The sequence below is a fragment of the Bufo bufo genome, chromosome 6 (genome assembly GCF_905171765.1).
Source record: "Bufo bufo chromosome 6, aBufBuf1.1, whole genome shotgun sequence".
Lineage (NCBI taxonomy): Eukaryota > Metazoa > Chordata > Amphibia > Anura > Bufonidae > Bufo > Bufo bufo.
The window spans coordinates 235,683,027-235,698,140 of NC_053394.1; positions in this window are offsets into that span (position 1 = coordinate 235,683,027).

Sequence of the window (15,114 nt, forward strand, 5' to 3'; positions counted from 1 at the left end):
AGAGTGGCAAGGTGACATAGTGTGGAGGTGGCAGCAGCATCAGGAGACCAAAGAGTGACCCAGTGACAGAGTGGGGAGCTGGGTGGCAATACCAGTAGTAGCTGAACATGGTGGGTAAAAAAAGGAGCACTTGGCATCAGATGTGTGGTATCAGGCGAGTGGCAGAATAAGAATAGTAGCTGTGGCAGGTAGCCAGAAGAAACAGGTCTCTTTTGTCAAAGTGTTGGTGTGGCACCATGGATGATCTAGTCTAATGCATCATGCATTGATGGGTGGAAATCCTGGCTGATCCACGCCTTATTCATCTTGACAAAGGTCAGTCTCTCAATATTTTTAGTGGACAGGCGAGTTCTTCTTGGGGTAACTATGGCCCCCGCCGCACTAAACACCCGCTCTGATGCCACAGCTTTTCCAGGGCAAACTCTGGCAGTTGCGACCACAAATCCAGTTTGGCTTCCCAGTAGTCCAATGTCCCATATCAGCATATGTTGGGGGATGCTGTTTTGCCGCTGCAGTTCAAGGAGGGTGTGCTTTGCGGTGTACGAGTGGCTGAAGTGCATGCAAAGTTTCCTGGCCATTTTTAGGATGTCTTGCAGATGGGTGGAAGAATTCAGGAACCACTTGACAACCAAATTGAACACATGTGCCATGCAGGCTCAGCCTTCCTTGATGCAGTGCCGACACCATGTTCTTCCCGTTGTCGGTCACCATGGTTCCGATTTAGAGTTTTGAGTTGTCGATTTCTTGATGAAGGACATGGAGCAGTTCTTCCCCTGTGTGACTCCGTTCGCCCAGGCAAGCGAAGTGCAGAACAGTGTGACACTGCCGTGCCCTGCACATGTGGTATGTTGGAGGGGCACTGTGAATTGTCCCTGCATGGTCCATTTGGCACCAGGAGTGGTGTGGAGTGGGCTCGGCATGCATGTTGGTACCTGCATTCCTTGGATATAATGGAGGCCATTTTGGCACCAAAGGTGACAGAAATTAAAGCAGGCCCAGCATGCATGTGGAACCTACACTCCCTGAATTGTATCGTAGCCGTCATGGCACATAACAGGTAGAATTTAGTGTTAGGAACCCGTCTTACAGAGATCGCCTTGACGTGCGGCAGACGGGCTCAAATAATTTTGTACAAAATGTATTTGCCAAGCATCTCTAATTTATAAGTATAGCATTAGCAATTATTATGCATTTTTGTACTTTATTTGGTTTGCAGAGTGCTGTTGCATTGCATGTTTTGTTTTACAATAATGGCCCCCTGTATAAATATAATATATAATGGCCCCCCTGTATAATTATAATATATAATGGCCCCTCTGTATAATTATTATATATAATGACCCCTCTGTAATATTAGGATATATAATGGCCCCCTCTGTATTATTATTACATATATATAATGACCCTCTGTATAATTATTATATATAATTGCGGTGAGCCGGGCGTGGTACGGTTACACGGACGGTCAGGATATGGGTATATTAGTCTATGGTTTTGTTTGTGACGCTAATTGCAGCATGCGCAGGGTACTAACACAGGGCCCTTTAAGGATGTTGTAACTCACGTACCAGGTTAGGAATGCCAGAGTGGTAAAATGTCTCTGTGTGGTAGTAGTAATTGTGTCAATGGTGTCTCCTACCTTGGTACGGCTAGACTCCTGGATCCTGCCTCACAATAAAATGAGTGTGTTGCTAATAGGAGTAATTGAGGGATTTGCAGCAATAATTAAGATCCAGACTTAGAATAAAGTTCAAACTTGTCTTTACTTAATGCAGCTTTCATCCATGCGAGATACAGCAATAGTCTGAAGTCCCAGCAGGTATTGGCAATGTGTGGCAGGAATCTATCTTCTGTTTCTATCATGTGCCTGGAGCTCTTTGCAGGATAAGTTGTCTGCTTGTGGCTTTGTAATGTGGCAGGAATCTATATCTTCTGCGCTTACTATCTTCTGCTGTATTGGGGACTGACTAGCTGAGGAGGAATTTGGCTTCTCCTGGTCTCTGGACGGTACTCACAGTTGTGCTCACAGGGTATGTTTCTTCCTGGAATACTGGAGGTGGCTGCTTGCTTTCCAACAGCTGAGGCTGAAGGGCTCAGACTGGGAATGATGATCTTTTGTCTCAGCCTAGACAACATACTGGCTTGGATCCCTAGAACTGGGAGCTCCTACAAGCACAGCCTTCCCCTAGCCGGGGTAGCTGGCACACTAACTCTAACTTCCTTCCCTCCCCATGAGGCAGGACATGGGCGAGCCCACTCTGCTCAAAGAGGGGGGAGCTAAGCTGGAATGTACTATTCCAGTCTAGAAATACTAAACTGTCTATAAGTCTCTGCTAACACATTGCTGCCACCTGTTGGTGAACATAGAAATTACAGCAATTTACACTTTACAAGGGTTTCAATGCACATTTGTGAGAATATTAGATAAAATCACATTAGATGAAAGTATGAATACACTTAACAGGTTGTAGCGGGGTAAAAGAGTTTTGTAACATAACTCTGGGATGTTACATAATGACCCCCCAGTATTATTATAATATATAATGGCCCCCTCTGCATTCTTAGGATATACGTATAATTGCCCATTATATATCTTAATATTATAGAGGGGCCATTATACAGAGGGGGCCATTATATATTATACAGAGGGGGCCATTATATATAATAATAAATAATAATAATAATAAAACTCTGCAGAGATGAGACACAGCTGAAAGAAGGTATCATGGCGGTCTTATCATGGAAAGTCTACATCACAGGAGATGTCACTGGATGGATGAGGTATGTGCTGCTGTATTATACTGTATATTTTGTAGTGATGTATGTAATGTCCAAACACATAACTGTTTCACTGTAGGGTTGGGGGGCGAATTGAGAATATGGTCCACCCTGCCGCATCCTGGGCCCAGACTTCAGGTCATACTGTGCGAGTTCTGAATTCTGGGGCCTCACACCCATCTACTACATTATCTGTAGTCAGAGAATTATCACTGTATTATCTGTGGTGTTACATAGGACTGCTACATTATCTGTACTCAGAGAATTATCACTGTATTATCTGTGGTATTACATAGAACTGTCCACAGGTTGAGCGGGGCGCAATACATGGCTTGCCCAGTGTGCTGGCAACCCATGCTACACCAATTCTTGCTCCTAATGTTTTTGAGGGTCACCAGCAAGCTATCTATCATAATTTTGCAAGGGTGTGTAGGATGCCCTCCTTTCTGTGTTTTTTTTGTGGTGGAAAAGGTGCATGGGAATACACTACAGTAGATTGAGTACATTATAAATGAGAGATTAAAAATTGCCTTTATGTTCATCATCAGCTCAGCTCTCCTCTGGTGGAGTTAAGAAGTCAGGGGCAATCCAGGCTTTGTACATTGTTATCTGAGTCAACCCGTCAGCATTGCCTGTTGACAAGCGGGTACGCTAATCTGTTATAATGCCACCAGCAGCACTAAAAACACACTCAGACAAAACACTGGTGGCAGGGCAGACCAGCACCTCCAAGGCATAAACCGCAAGTTTGTGCCACGTGTTCAGCTTGGACACCCAGTAGTCGTAAGGCACTGAGAGATCATTTAGGCGCTGACACGGTCTGCTATATATTCCTTCACCATCTTCCAAAACTTTTCCCTCCTTGTACCACTAGACCGTGCTTCAGGATGAGGTTGCTGGCGGGGTGTCATGAAAGTGTCCCATGCCTTGGAGAGTGTTGCCCTGCCTTTGTTGGAACTGCTGTGTGTTCCCCTTGTCTCCCTTCCTCGGTTGCCTAAGAAAATACGACTGCTGCAGCGTTGACAGACCGGCTGAAGCTGTGGATGACTTGCGGAAATGGGCACACATGCGGCGCGCCTTCACTAGTAGCTCTGGCAAATTGGGGTAGGTTTTGATAAACCGCTGAACCACTAAGTTTAAGACGTGGGCTAGGCATGGGATGTGTGTCAGGTTGCCAAGCTCTAAAGCTGCTACAAAGCTACGGCCATTGTCAGACAAAACCATGCCTGGTTGTAGGTAGTGTTGAGCGCGAATATTCGAATATCAAATTTTTTTCGCGAATATCGGCACTTCGCTAATTCGCGAATATTTCGAATATAGTGATATAAATTCGATATTTTGAATATTCGTATTTTTTTTTTTTTTTTTATTGTTATATTTTTTTCTTCCCCACTTCCCTAAAGTTGTTCTTACCTGTCCTTTGGATTCCTGGCTTCCTGGCTGCTCCAGTCAGTGCCCGTTGCCGCTTCTGCCGACTTCCGTGCTCATGGAGCGTCCCCATCACCATGGGAACGTCTCCATATACTAGAATGTACTGTCGGATTTGAGAATTACGTGAAAAATCGCAATTCGATTATTTCAAGATATAATAATCAAATTTCGATTTTAACTTAGCACTGCTATATTTAATTCTAGCCTAATATGGAATAAAGCAGTGCTAAGTTAAAATCGAAATTCGATTATTATAACTTAATTTTTTTTTTTTTTTTTTATTGTTATATTTTTTTCTTTCCCACTTCCCTAAAGTTGTTCTTACCTGTCCTTTGGATTCCTGGCTTCCTGGCTGCTCCAGTCAGTGCCCGTTGCCGCTTCTGCCGACTTCGGTGCTCATGGAGCGTCCCCATCACCATAGGAACGTCTCCATATACTAGAATGTACTGTCGGATTTGAGAATTACGTGAAAAATCGCAATTTGATTATTTCAAGTTATAATAATCGAATTTCGATTTTAACTTAGCACTGCTATATTTAATTCTAGCCTAATATGGAATATAGCAGTGCTAAGTTAAAATCGAAATTCGATTATTATAACTTAAATATTTATTTTTTTCTTTATTGTTATATTTTTTTCTTTCCCACTTCCCTAAAGTTGTTCTTACCTGTCCTTTGGATTCCTGGCTTCCTGGCTGCTCCAGTCAGTGCCCGTTGCCGCTTCTGCCGACTTCGGTGCTCATGGAGCGTCCCCATCACCATGGGAACGTCTCCATATACTAGAATGTACTGTCGGATTTGAGAATTACGTGAAAAATCGCAATTCGATTATTTCAAGTTATAATAATCGAATTTCGATTTTAGCTTAGCACTGCTATATTTAATTCTAGCCTAATATGGAATATAGCAGTGCTAAGTTAAAATCGAAATTCGATTATTATAACTTGAATTAATCGAATTGCGATTTCAACTTGGACCTGGTTTACTATGGTTGGCTTGGTAGAATTAGCGAATATGACGAATGTATTCGTCATATTCCACAAAACGAATATAACGAATGTATTCGTCATATTCCACAAAACGAAGATAACGAAGTATCCTGCATCTTCGTTTTAGCTACCTATTCATCAACTTCGCTAATTCTAGCAATCATATAGGAAAGTTTACTATAGAGACAGCTAAGTTTAATTCGCTATGCGATTATATGACTGCTTTTTAAAAAAAAAAAAAATAGAATAATTATAATACCTGATAATTATTATAATTATTCTATTTATAAAAAAAAGCAAAGTAATATAATCGCATAGCGAATTAAACTTTCGTTATATTCGTTTTGTGGAATATGACGAATGCATTCGTCATATTCGCTAATTCTACCAAGCCAACCATAGTAAACCAGGTCCAAGTGGAAATCGCAATTCGATTAATTCAAGTTATAATAATCGAATTTCGATTTTAACTTAGCACTGCTATATTCCATATTAGGCTAGAATTAAATATAGCAGTGCTAAGTTAAAATCGAAATTCGATTATTATAACTTGAAATAATCGAATTGCGATTTTTCATGTAATTCTCAAATCCGACAGTACATTCTAGTATATGGAGACGTTCCCATGGTGATGGGGACGCTCCATGAGCACGGAAGTCGGCAGAAGCGGCAACGGGCACTGACTGGAGCAGCCAGGAAGCCAGGAATCCAAAGGACAGGTAAGGACAACTTTAGGGAAGTGGGAAAGAAAAAAATATAACAATAAAAAAATAAAAAATAAAAATAAAAATTCAAGTTATAATAATCGAATTTCGATTTTAACTTAGCACTGCTTTATTCCATATTAAGCTAGAATTAACGAATATGGAATATAGCAGTGCTAAGTTAAAATCGAAATTCGATTATTATAACTTGAATTAATCGCATTGCTATTTCAATAGGAGAGTAGCCTTTAAGTTAAAATCGCAATACGCGATTATTTAAATCGCATATTAATCGCGATAACAAGAATAATGACGAATATTCGATTTCGACGAATATAAAACGAATATTCTATCGAATATTCGCGAATTTCGTCGAAATCAAATATGGCACCTGCCGCTCATCACTAGTTGTAGGTTGAGTGGCGATTGCCACAGCTCGGTCTGGTCCCTTATACCCTGGCACAGCTCTGCGGCGGTGTGATGTTTGTCCCCTAAGTAGATCAGCTTCAGCACGGCCTGTTGAAACTTACCCACAGCAGTGCTAGACTGCTTCCAGTTAGCGACTGATGGCTGACTGCTGCTGGAGGTGGAAGTGGAGGAGGAGGTGGCAGAGGAGGAGAAGTGGGGGTTGAAGCCAGTAACATAGCTGCTGGCGGAGACCCTGATGGACGTAGGGCCCGCAATCCTGGGCGCAGGTAGAACCTGTGCCATCCCAGGGTACGACTTACTTCCGGCCTCCACAACATTCACCCAGTGTGCGGTCAGGGAAATGTAGCGTCCCTGGCCACCAGCACTTGTCCATGTGTCCGTGGTGAAGTGGACCTTCCCAGTAAGTGCGTTGGTCAGGGCACGGGTGATGTTATGGGACACATGCTGGTGTAAGGCGGGCACGGCACACCGTGAAAAATAGTGGCGGCTGGGGAATGCGTACCGAGGGACGGCCGCCGACATCAGGCTGCAGAAGGCCTCTGGGTGGGTATTTGCGCTTGCGTTCAAATGACTGTGTTAGGCCTCTTTCACAGGGGCGTCATGGATTTGGGCCGGATAAGATGCGGGTGCCTCGTGGGAAAATGCGTGATTTTCCCGTGCGAATGAAAAACATTTTTATGCGTTTTTGCACGAGCGTGAGAAAAATCGGCATGTTTGGTACCCAACCCAAACTTCTTCACAGAAGTTCGGGTTTGGGTTAGGTGTTGTGTAGATTTTATTATTTTCCCTTAAAACATGGTTATAAGGGAAAATAATAGCATTCTTAATACAGAATGCTTAGTAAAATAGGGCTGGAGGGGTTAAAAAAAATAAAATTTAATGATCATGTGATGGACCATGTGATGAGTGCAGTTATGTCACAACAGGTCCTTTTCCTCCTGCACAGCAAAGAAGAAGTGAAAAGAATGGCGTGGTGTTAAACAAGCAGGAAGTGCTCAAACCCACATGCATATACAGGTTCTTCTAAAAAAATTAGCATATTGTGATAAAGTTCATTATTTTCTGTAATGTACTGATAAACATTAGACTTTCACATATTTTAGATTCATTACACACAACTGAAGTAGTTCAAGCCTTTTCTTGTTTTAATATTGATGATTTTGGCATACAGCTCATGAAAACCCAAAATTCCTATCTCAAAAAATTAGCATATTTCATCCGACCAATAAAAGAAAAGTGTTTTTAATACAAAAAAAGTCAACCTTTAAATAATTAAGTTCAGTTATGCACTCAATACTTGGGAATCCTTTTGCAGAAATGACTGCTTTAATGCGGCGTGGCATGGAGGCAATCAGCCTGTGGCACTGCTGAGGTGTTTTGGAGGCCCAGGATGCTTCGATAGCGGCCTTAAGCTCATCCAGAGTGTTGGGTCTTGCGTCTTTCAACTTTCTCTTCCCAATATCCCACAGATTCTCTATGGGGTTCAGGTCAGGAGAGTTGGCAGGCCAATTGAGCACAGTAATACCATGGTCAGTAAACCATTTACCAGTGGTTTTGGCACTGTGAGCAGGTGCCAGGTCGTGCTGAAAAATGAAATCTTCATCTCCATAAAGCTTTTCAGCAGATGGAAGCATGAAGTGCTCCAAAATCTCCTGATAGCCAGCTGCATTGACCCTGCCCTTAATAAAAAACAGTGGACCAACACCAGCAGCTGACATGGCACCCCAGACCATCACTGACTGTGGGTACTTGACACTGGACTTCAGGCCTTTTGGCATTTCCCTCTCCCCAGTCTTCCTCCAGACTCTGGCACCTTGATTTCCGAATGACATGCAAAATTTGCTTTCATCCGAAAAAAGTACTTTGGACCACTGAGCAACAGTCCAGTGCTGCTTCTCTGTAGCCCAGGTCAGGCGCTTCTGCCGCTGTTTCTGGTTCAAAAGTGGCTTGACCTGGGGAATGCGGCACCTGTAGCCCATTTCCTGCACACGCCTGTACACGGTGGCTCTGGATGTTTCTATTCCAGACTCAGTCCACTGCTTCCGCAGGTCCCCAAAGGTCTGGAATCGGTCCTTCTCCACAATCTTTCTCAGGGTCTGGTCACCTCTTCTCGTTGTGCAGCGTTTTCTGCCACACTTTTTCCTTCCCACAGACTTCCCACTGAGGTGCCTTGATACAGCACTCTGGTAACAGCCTATTCGTTCAGAAATTTCTTTCTGTGTCTTACCCTCTTGCTTGAGGGTGTCAATGATGGCCTTCTGGACAGCAGTCAGGTCGGCAGTCTTACCCATGATTGCGGTTTTGAGTAATGAACCAGGCTGGGAGTTTTTAAAAGCCTCAGGAATCTTTTGCAGGTGTTTAGAGTTAATTAGTTGATTCAGATGATTAGGTTAATAGCTCGTTTAGAGAACCTTTTCATGATATGCTAATTTTTTGAGATAGGAATTTTGGGTTTTCATGAGCTGTATGCCAAAATCATCAATATTAAAACAAGAAAAGGCTTGAACTACTTCAGTTGTGTGTAATAAATCTAAAATATATGAAAGTCTAATGTTTATCAGTACATTGCAGAAAATAATGAACTTTATCACAATATGCTAATTTTTTGAGAAGAACCTGTATATAGGGGAGCAAAGCCTGCACTTGTGGCCCGTTGCTAATGACGATCCCCAGCAAAAATGCATACAGTGGAGGATGCCCGCAGCGAACCAGAAGTACCACAATATACATCCTACACAAGATAGCAATTATGTGGATGTGATAATCAATATAGCAATATAACAAAATAATAACAAAGACAGGTACACTCTGCGGTCTTACTAAACCCTCAAACTGATTTTAAAATTGAGAGTTTAGCCAACATGTCCTACGGTGTAGGACATGTCTGAGCCCGAGCACCACGCCAAGGTTTCTCAAGTAGCTCGGGGACCTAACACTCACCTACCTGTGCCATATGGGCAATACTAGGAGCCAGTGGGCAAATTACAGGAGCATGAGGCCGACTCACAAACAACTCACCAGTTACCTCCAGCATGTAACCATGCTAGCAATGGGAGGAGGGAGGAGTCTGCGAGTCCCACTCAAGACTGGCTGATATGGCCCAGGCCTCACAGGTGCACCTAAATGTAGCCTGTAGATGGAAAGCAGGCACATTTAAATTGGAGTTTATACACCTCCAGGCATCTCTATATATACAAACTGAAAAGAATGGTGTGGTGTTAAACAAGAAGAGAAGACAGAAGAGAACCCGGGCTGCGCAAACAAGTGGATTAAGGTGAGTTAAAAAAATTTTTAACCCCTTTTAGCCCTATTTTACTAAGCATTCTGTAGTAAGAATGCTATTATTTTCCCTTATAACCATGTTATAAGGGAAAATAATAATGATCGGGTCCCCATCCCGATCATCTCCTAGCAACCATGCGTGAAAATCGCACCGCATCCGCACTTGTTTGCGATTTTCACGCAGCCCCATTCACTTCTATGGGGCCTGCGTTGCGTGAAAAACGCACAAAATAGAGCATGCTGTGATTTTCACGCAATGCACAAGTGATGCGTGAAAATCACCACTCATGTGCACAGCCCTATAGAAATGAATGGGTCCGGATTCAGTGCGGGAGCAATGCGTTCACCTCACGCATTGGACCCTCGTGGAAATCTCGCCCGTGTGAAAGAGGCCTTATGGATATTTGGACGCTGCGCTGGGACAGGGAAGTGGATGTTATGGCTGATGGTTCATGCGAAGGTCCAGGTGCAGGGCGAGGGGCATTTGGGCCTGTGCCTTCTACAGGGAATTGGCCAGCAGTGCATAACACAGGGGAAGAGGAGGCAGCGGTGTGACCCGCAGACCCAGATTATGGACCCAGGCGTTCGGCCCACTTATTAGGGTGCTTGGATGCCATGTGGCGGATCATGCTGTTGGTGGTGAGGTTGCTAGTGTTCACTCCCCGGTTGCAAACTACCACTCTTTTGTCGTCTGCACTGTCCTCAAAAAAGCGCCATACTGCAGAACCCCTACCCCCTAGATTTACGCATGGGGTGCTCGGTGTAACGGTTGGGGGCCTATTTGGTGTGGGCCGACTTCTCCCTTTTGCAACCCCACTGCCTCTTCCAGCCTATTGCGGTGCTGCGGACCACCCCCCCCCCTGTACTGCTGTCCTCGCTCGGCTTTTCACCTTCCCATGTTGGGTCAGTGACCTCATCGTCCACCACCTCCTCTTCCACTTCCTCACTCTGCTCATCCTCCTGACTTGACCTAACCACAACCTCAGTGATTGACAACTGTTTCTCATCATCATCCACCTCGTGAACGAATTATTGCCGTTCACCACCGTCATCTTCTTGAGACTGTGAAGGCTCAAGAAGTTGGGAATCAGGACACAATATCTCAGGTCCCTCTTCAAGCATGCTGGGCGCGAGGGCTAAATGTAATAGTGGCACTCAGAATATCTGAGAGTGGGATCACTCGTTTGGCAAGCCACTCTTTGGTGGGAGGAAGGGTTATCAGAGTGAGGATTCGGTTGACCAGACTCTTGGCTACAGAGACTAGACTTGGTGGAAGAGAGGGTGGTGCTTAACTGACTGGAAGTATTATCTTCAGCAATCCAACCGATTAACTGTTTGCACTGGTCCGACTTGGACAGTGTTGTCCTGCACCACCCAGCTAAGTTGGACATGATGCTGGGTACGGTGGATGTTTTGTTTTTTCTGGTGCACTGGCAGCAGGCACAGTTTCATTGCGCCTAGGGCCACGGCCTCTGCATGCACCATCAGCATCACGCCCACTTCCCCGTCCCTTAGTGCTCGCCTTCTTCATATTAATGGTTTTGTCACTAGATGTTGCGCAGATTATTTTAAAGTCCGCTAAAGACACAGTTTTCAGATGCAGGACAGTATATGTCACAGAAACCCACAGAATATGGACACTATATTAGGCCCAGATTATTGGAATTTGCAATACAGACACTGTTTTCTGATGTAGTACAGTGTTGGTTACAGAACACCACAGATCATGGACACTATATTAGGCCCAGATTATTGGAATTTGTAATACAGACACTGTTTGCAGATGTAGTTCAGTATTTTTTACACAAAGCCACAAACTATGGACACTAGATGTGGCCCAGATTATTAAAGACACAGTCTGCGGATAATGTACAGTATATGTCACTAATAGGTATAAAATAAAAATATCTTGCTACTGTGAAACACACACAGTAGTCCTTAACCCCTTAGGGACGCATGACGTACCGATACGGCATGTTTCCCGAGTCCTTAAGGACCCATGACGTACCGGTTTAAACCTCGATTGCGGCGCGGCGGGGGTTAATCGGAACAGGATGCCCGCTGAAATCATTCAGCGGGCATCCTATCACAACGCCGGGGGGGTCATGTGACCCCCCGTATCGGCGATCGCCACAAACCGCAGGTCAATTCAGACCTGCGGTTTGCGGCTTTTTACCTGGTGCAGCGGCTGTGGTCGGCAGTGCCATCGGGTCGCCATGCGGCTGTAGGGGGGACCCGATAGCATGGAAGGCAGTGCGATGTCTAAGGAAGGCATCGCGCTGCCTTCCGGTGAAGAGCCTGTGAGATCCAGCTCCCTGGATCACACAGGCCCCGGAAGCTGTATGAGTAATACACACAGTATTACTCATACAGCCAATGCATTCCAATACAGAAGTATTGGAATGCATTGTAAAGGAATATACCCCCCAAAGTCCCAAAGTGGGACAAAAAATAAAGTGAATTTTTTTATTTTTTAAAAATAACGTTTTCCCCCGCAAAAAATTAAAGTTTCAAGTAAAAATAAAAACGTGATTTTCCCCAAATAAAGTTGAAAAAAATTGGTAAAAAATAGGGGGGAAAAAAAAGTATACATATTAGGTATCGCCGCGTCCGTATCGACCGGCTCTATAAACATATCAAATGACCTAACCCCTCAGATGAACACCGTAAAAAAAATAAAAAAATAAACTGTGCTAAATAAACCATTTTTTTGTCATCTTACATCACAAAAAGTACAACAGCAAGCGATCAAAAAGGCGTTTGCCCACCAAAATAGTACCAATCTAACCGTCACCTCATCCCGCCAAAAATTAGCCCCTACCTGAGACAATCGCCCAAAAAATAAAAAAACTATGGCTCAGAATATGGAGACACTAAAACATGATTTTTTTTTGTTTCAAAAATTATATTATTGTGTAAAACTTACATAAATAAAAAAAAAGTATACATATTAGGTATCGTCGCGTTCGTATCGACCGGCTCTATAAAAATATCACATGACCTAACCCCTCAGATGAACACCGTAAAAAATTAAAAATAAAAACTGTGCTAAATAAACCATTTTTTATCGCCTTACATCACAAAAAGTGTAATAGCAAGCGATCAAAAAGTCACACGCACCCCAAAATAGTGCCAATAAAACCATCATCTCATCCCGCAAAAATCATACCCTACCCAAGGTAATCGCCCAAAAACTGAAAAAATTATGGCTCTCAGACTATGGAAACACTAAAACATGATTTTTTTTGCTTCAAAAGTGAAATCATTGTGTAAACTTACATAAATAAATAAAAAGTATACATATTAGGTATCGCCGCATCCGTGACAACCTGGTCTATAAAAATATCACATGATCTAACCTGTCAGATGAATTTTGTAAATAACAAAAAATAAAAACGGTGCCAAAACAGCTATTTCTTGTTATCTTGCCTCACAAAAAGTGTAATATAGAGCAACAAAGAATCATATGTACCCTAAACTAGTACAAACAATACTGCCACCCTATCCCGTAGTTTCCAAAATGGGGCCACTTTTTTGGAGTTTCTACTCTAGGGGTGCATCAGGGGGGCTTCAAATGGGACATGGTGTAAAAAAAAACGGTCCAGCAAAATCTGCCTTCAAAAAAACGTATGGCATTCCTTTCCTTCTGCGCCCTGCCGTGTGCCCGTACAGCGGTTTACGACCACATATGGGGTGTTTCTGTAAACTAAATAATCAGGGCCATAAATATTGAGTTTGGTTTGGCTGTTAACCCTTGCTTTGTAACTGGTAAAAAATTATTAAAATGGAAAATCTGCCAAAAAAGTGAAATTTTGAAATTGTATCTCTATTTTCCATTAATTCTTGTGGAACACCTAAAGGGTTAACGACGTTTGTAAAATCAGTTTTGAATACCTTGAGGGGTGTAGTTTCTTAGATGGGGTCACTGTTATGGAGTTTCTACTCTAGAGTTGCATCAGGGGGGCTTCAAATGGGACATGGTGTCAAAAAACCAGTCCAGCAAAACCTGCCTTCCAAAAACCGTATGGCATTCCTTTCCTTCTGCGCCCTGCCGTGTGCCCGTACAGCGGTTTACGACCACATATGGGGTGTTTCTGTAAACTACAGAATCAGGGCCATAAATATTCGGTTTGGTTTAGCTGTTAACCCTTGCTTTGTAACTGTAAAAAAAAAATCTTATAATGGAAAATCTGCCAAAAAAGTGAAATTTTTAAATTGTATCTCTATTTTACATTAATTCTTGTGGAACACCTAAAGGGTTAACAAAGTTTATAAAAATCATTTTTGAATACCTTGAGGGGTGTAGTTTATAGAATGGGGTCATTTTTGGGTTGTTTCAATTATGTAAGCCTCGCAAAGTGACTTCAGACCTGAACTGGTCCCTAAAAATAGGGTTTTTGAACATTTATGAAAAATTTCAAGATTTGCTTCTAAACTTCTAAGCCTTGTAACATCCCCAAAAAATAAAATATCATTCCCAAAATGATACAAACATGAAGTAGACATATGGGGAATGTAAAGTAATAACTATTTTTGGAGGTATTACTATGTATTATAGAAGTAGAGAAATTGAAACTTGGAAATTTGCAATTTTTTACAACTTTTTGGTAAATTTGGTATTTTTTATAAATAAAAATGAATGAAGTACAATATGTGACGAAAAAACTATCTCAGAATGGCCTGGAAAAGTCAAAGCGTTTTAAAGTTATCAGCACTTAAAGTGACACTGGTCAGATTTTCAAAAAATTGCCAAGTCCTTAAGGTGAAATAGGGCTGAGTCCTTAAGGGGTTAAGGGGTTAAAAGGACCTTGGGGTTTTTGAAAAGTTTTTGGTAGTAAAAACAGCAAATTTCTCTCCTGCACTATCTATCCCTTCCTTAGCACTGTCCTTAGAATGCAGATTGCTGCAGATTGCTGCTCTAAAACACACACACACACACACTAGTCCTTAACCACTTCAGCCCCCAGTGCTTAAACACCCTGAAAGACCAGGCCACTTTTTACACTTCTGACCTACACTACTTTCACCGTTTATTGCTCGGTCATGCAACTTACCACCCAAATGAATTTTACCTCCTTTTCTTCTCACTAATAGAGCTTTCATTTGGTGGTATTTCATTGCTGCTGACATTTTTACTTTTTTTGTTATTAATCGAAATTTAACGATTTTTTTGCAAAAAAATGACATTTTTCACTTTCAGTTGTAAAATTTTGCAAAAAAAAACGAGATCCATATAGAAATTTTGCTCTAAATTTATAGTTCTACATGTCTTTGATAAAAAAAAAATGTTTGGGTAAAAAAAAAAATGGTTTGGGTAAAAGTTATAGCGTTTACAAACTATGGTACAAAAATGTGAATTTCCGCTTTTTGAAGCAGCTCTGACTTTCTGAGCACCTGTCATGTTTCCTGAGGTTCTACAATGGCCAGACAGTACAAACACCCCACAAATGACCCCATTTCGGAAAGTACACACCCGAAGGTATTCGCTGATGGGCATAGTG